General features: G+C 41.0%; 1 pseudogene; it reads left to right on the forward strand.

Moving 5' to 3' along the window:
• The first annotated feature begins 2,268 nt into the window (after positions 1-2,268).
• On the forward strand, positions 2,269-3,755 carry LOC143655255 (tripartite motif-containing protein 43 pseudogene; annotated as a pseudogene).
• The last annotated feature ends 1,994 nt before the right edge of the window (positions 3,756-5,749 follow it).

Here is a 5,749-nt window from a genome sequence, read left to right on the forward strand (position 1 = left end):
CAGATAATGACCTTGAGTTTACTAATATTAAGATAAAAAAGGGGCACAAAGCACAAAAACCTTACTTTAAAGTACTCTGTGGCACCATCTGGTGGCTGAGAGGTCTCTGTGCTCTGTGAGAAAGATGAGCGCAAAGGAGATGAAATGACAGGTATGAGAAAGAAAGTCACTGGCCAGAAACGCCATGACGATCTAGCTAAGAACCTACTTCCTCCTAAGGATGAAAACAGTATTTTGGGAAAATTCCAAGGCTGGATCCAGTGGGTTGGGTCGGAGTCACAGGATACTTGCATGGTAAAGAAAATGAAAATTCACCATAATTATATGTATATCAAAAGTAAAACTGGGGAGGGACTTCCACTTCTGGAAAGATGAGTAGATACACTTTTTCTCTATTCTTCCCACTATGTTCAACTAAAAATCCTGTACCATATATGATAACAAATATAAGAAGACTCTGAAATGCAGAGAGAAGAAAGCAAACTGGCTAGGGACTTTGGTGTACAAGGAATAACACAATGGTGAATTCCTTGTGCTTTCATTTTGCTTGATATAGGGCCAAGATGGCAGCTTAGTGAGGTGTGGGATTTAGTTCATCCTCCAGAGCAGCTAGTAAATAGCCAGAAACAGTACAGAACAACTGCTGGGGCCACGGCAGTGACTGGACACACTGTGTACCCCAGTTTGGACCAGCTGGACCAGCTGCGAGACCCCCCAGAACCATGAGTCCCCTAAGCTGCGGCAGCTGGCACCCCTCCCCAACAGGCCACTTCCCAGAGGGGAAAGGAAAGAGTTTACCAGCAGCAGGGGCTGAGCGCAACCAAGCTCCAATTGTGGAATTAATTCACAAACTCTGACTACTAAAAATAGGCCCCTAGCTTGTAAAAGCAGAGGCCCCTGGTTTTTGCCCTGGCACAGAGGGGACAGGGCTGACGGAAAAAGAAAAAAAAAAAAAAAAAAAAACAGGTGTTTTTTTTTGGATTTGAAAAGATTTGGGCCCTGCAGGAAAGGAGGGGGCACATAGGACCTGGAGATACACAGAGCAACGTACCAACTTAAGATCTTGACTGGCAAACCTGAGGAATGGGGGTCCTGCTCTGAAAAATATTTTTCTTTTGTTTTGGTGGCTGTGTTTCTACAGCTTGACTGCTCTTTAGATACAGTTGCAGGGCTTCTCAGGCTCCACTGCCCCAGGAATGAGCAGAATTAAGCTTGTTTGAGTGTTTGTCTGGAGCCTGTGCCTTCCCCAGCAGAGGGGTGGGGCCCAGCCCAGGTGAAATCCCTCCCTCAAGGAGTTAACCCCAGGGTCTGGAAAAGTGAAGCGATTAAAACCAGTCTACTACCTCTCCTCTGTCTCCACCAGGCCCCCAGCAAGGAGAGTCTGCTGAAGTTAAAGGTACTGCATCACCTTATGCTGGTGGGACCCACACGCAAAAAAAAAGCCACATACTGGGCAGGATAGGAAAAATGCAAAGTCCACAGACTTCATAGGAAAGCCTTTTAATCTGCTGGGTCTCACCCTCAGGGAAAATTGACGCAGGTAACTCTTTCCTCCTGACAGGAGGCCATTTTGGTCTGGGAAAATCTGGCTGGGGTCTATAATGCCTAGGTAGACCCTCCCAAGCAGGGGAAAAAGGCACCAAACAGGCAGGGCAAGAAACATGAAAACAAGAACTGAAAAATTCTGATCTGTTAAACAAAACCTAAGCTAGGGGTCCAGAATAAGCTGCACTGAATGTCAAAGAACAGACAGACAACAAAGTCATCCAGCAAGAAAATCCTAGGTAAAAAAAGTGAAAACAATCTCCAGAATAAACTAATTAAGGTAATTAAATGCCTAGATGCCTGCAAAAAATAACAAATCATACTAGGAAAATTGAAGATATGGCCCATTCAAAGGAAGAAACCAACAATTCAAATGAGATATAGGAGTTGAAACAATTAATACAGAATGTTCGAACAGACATGGAAAACCTCATCAAAAATCAAATCAGTGAAATTGAGGGAGTATATAAAGAAGGCAAAGAATGAACAAAAAGAAGAACTTGAAAGTCTGAAAACCCAAATCACAGAACTTATGGGAATGAAATGCACAGTAAAAGAGGTGGAAAAAAAAATGGAAACCTATAACATCGGATTTCAAGAGGCAGAAGACAGGATTAGTGAACTGAAATCCAACAAGTAAAAGAAAATACAGGGAAAAGAATGGAAAAAATATGAGCAGGGACTCGGAATTGAATGACAACAAGAAGCATATGAAGAACACACAGAGTGCACTTGCAGTCAGCAGCTGTGGGAACTTCTGAAAGCTATTCCTACCACCTCGTGAGGAACTGATCCCTCAATGACTTCCATAGTAGAACTTCTAAGTCAGGAACTGGTGAAACCTTTGACATATTCCTTAGGAAAATGGACTCAGACATCCCACAGGCCTTCCAGCAAGAACTCACCTGCCTCATCTTCCTGAACTACCTTGTAGACCCAGTCACCATAGGCTGTGGGCACAGCTTTTGCAGGCCCTGTCTCTGTCTTTCCTGGGAAGAAGCGGAAGCACCTGCCAAATGCCCCACATGCAGGGAAGAAAGCTCTCAGCAGGCACACTTCAAAACCAGTATTCTTCTGAAGAATATGGTGTCCTATGTCAGACAAACAAGTCTCTGCCAATTCCTGAGCTCAGAGGAGCATCTGTGTGGGACACACAAGGAGACCAAGAAGATCTTCTGAGAAGAGGACAAGAACCTGCTCTGTGGGCCCTGCTCTAAGTCTCAGGAGCACGAGACTCACAAACACTCTTCCATAGAAGGGGCGGCTGAGCACTACTGGGAGAAGCTCCTAAAGCAAATGAATTCTGTATGGGAAAAGATCCAAGAAAATCAGAGAAATCTAAATGAATAAAGTAGCATAATCAACATGTGGAATGACTATGTGAGTCTAAGGAGAATGATTATCAAAGCTGTGTACAGGAAGTTGCATCCAGATCTCCGTGAGGAAGAAAAACAAAAATTAGAGAGACTGAGAAAGGAAGGCAAAAAGATTTTACAGAAACTCAAGAAAAATGAAGCCACAATGATTCAAAAGAGGAAACATCTATGAGAAATGTATGAAGAGCTGATGAAAATGTGCCATAAACCAGATGTGGAGATGCTCCAGGATTTGGGGGACATATTGTCAAGGAGTGAGTCAGTGCAGCTGTGCATGCCCCAGCCTGTGAACCCAGAGCTCGATGAAAGGCCCATCACTGGACTGATAGACAGGCTCAGCCGCCACCGAGTGCAAATTTCCTTCAATGATGAAATACACAATTGCAACAGCGTGCTGTTTGATGGTCTGAGAAGATTGATGTCTACAGGTGGTCATCAAGATGTGACTCTCAATTCTCAAAGGTCTAATAATTTTGCTTCGTGGGGGACCCAGGCCTTCACCTCTGGTAAACATTACTGGGAGCTGAATGTGGATGATTCTTGCAGCTGGGCTCTAGGAGTCTGCGGGGATCCTGGGATAAGGAAGAATGGCCCTCTAATTGAATCTGAGGAAGTGTTTCTTCTTTTATGTGTGAAGGAGGACAACCATTACAGTTTCTTCACCACCGCCCCACTATTTTGTCAGTATAGGCAGAAACCTCTGGGCCGTGTTGGTGTGTTCCTTGATTTTGACAGTGGAAGTGTGAATTTTTTGAATGTTGCCAAAAGTTCCCTCATATGGAGCTACCCCCTGGCTCCTTCAATTTCCCTCTCAGGCCTTTCTTTACTAGTTGAACATTATCAGGGTTAAGCCAGGAACCTCATTGTATGTCTGGGAGCTCCTTATCTTGGGAAACCCTTCTGTATTGAAATAAATCAATAATACCTTGTCTTTTAAGCTTGTTATGTATACAATTTTACTGTTATTAAATATGAAGATAGTAAAAAAAAAAAAAAAGCATATGAATATACATATTTTGGGTGTCCCAGAATGAGAAGAGAAGGAAAAGGGGGGAGAAAAACTAATGGAGGAAATTATCACTGAAGATTTCCCAACTCTTATGAAAGACTTAAAATTACAGATCCAAGAAGTGCAGCGAACCCCAAACAGAATAGATCCAAGTAGACGTACTCCAAGACACTTACGAATCAGAATGCCAGCTGTCAAAGAGAAAGAATCTTGAAAGCAAGAGAAAAGCAATCCATCACATACAAGGGAAGCCCAATAAGACTATGTGTCGATTTCTCAGCAGAAACCAGGTAGGTGAGAAGACAATGGGATGAAATATTGCTAAAAGAGAAAAACTGCTAACCAAGAATTCTATATACAGCAAAATTGTCCTTAAATATGAGGGGGGAAATTAAAACATTTTCAGACAAAAAGTCACTGAGAAAATCCGTGACCAAGAGACCGCCACTGCAAGAAATACAAAAGGGAGCACTAGAGACAGATAGGAAAAGACAGGAGAGAGAGGTGTGGAGAAGAGTGTAGAAATGAAAACGATCAGTAAAGTTAAACAGAAGAAAATTAGATATGACATATAAAATCCAAAAGGAAAAATGGTAGAAGAAAGTACTGCCCATATAGTAATAACACTAAATGTTAATGGATTAAACTCCCCAATCAAAAGACATAGACTGGCGGAATGGATTTTAAAACAGGGCCCATCTATATGCTGTCTACAGGAAACACATCTTAGACCCAAGGATAAACATAGGTTGAAAGTGAAAGGCTGGGAAAAGATATTTCATGCAAATAACAATCAGAAAAGAGCAGGAGTAGCTATGCTAATATTCAACAAATTAGACTTCAAATGTAAAAGTTAAAAGAGACAAAGGAGGACACTATTAATAAAAGGCACAATTCAACAAGAAGACAAACAATCATAAATATTTGTGCACTGAGCCAGAATGCTCCAAAATACATGAGGCGGACACTGAAAAGAGAAATAGAAACATCTACCATAATAATTGGAGACTTCAATTCTCCACTCTCATCAATGGACATCTAGACAGAGGATCAAGAGAGAAACAGAGAATGTGAATAATACAATAAATGAGCTAGAGTTAACAGATGTTTATAGAACATTATACCCCACAACAGCAGGATACACCTTTTTCTCAAGTGCTCATGGATCATTCTCAAGGATAGACCATATGCTAGGTCACAAAGCAAGTCTCAATAAATTTTAAAAGATTGAAATCATACAAAACACTTTCTCAGATAATAAAGGAATGACGTTGGAAATCAATAATAGGCAGAGTGCCAGAAAATTCACAAATATGTGGAGGCTCAACAACACACTCTTAAACAACCAGTAGGTCAAGGAAGAAATTCCAAGAGAAATCAATAAAATATCTCGAGGCAAATGAAAATGAAAACACGACGTATCAAAATTTATGGGATGCAGTAAAGGCAATGTTAAGAGGGAAATTTATTGCCTAAATGCCTATATCAAAAAAGAAGAAAGAGCAAAAATCAAGGAATTAGCTGTCCACTTGGAAGAACTAGAGAAAGAACAGAAAACTAACCCCAAAGCAGGCAAAAGGAAAGAAATAATGAAAATTAGAACAGAAATAAATGAAGTTGAGAACATGAAAACAATCAAGAAAATCAATAAAACCAGAAGTTGATTCTATGAGAAAATCAATAAGATTGATGGACCCTTAGCGAGGTTGACAAAAAGAAGAAGAGAGAGGATGCAAATAAATAAAATCAGAAATGGAAGAGGAAACATAACTACTGATCCCACAGAAATAAAGGAAGTAATAAGAGGATACTATGAACA

Source organism: Tamandua tetradactyla, chromosome 14 (genome assembly GCF_023851605.1).
Source record: "Tamandua tetradactyla isolate mTamTet1 chromosome 14, mTamTet1.pri, whole genome shotgun sequence".
NCBI classification, from domain to species: Eukaryota; Metazoa; Chordata; class Mammalia; order Pilosa; family Myrmecophagidae; genus Tamandua; species Tamandua tetradactyla.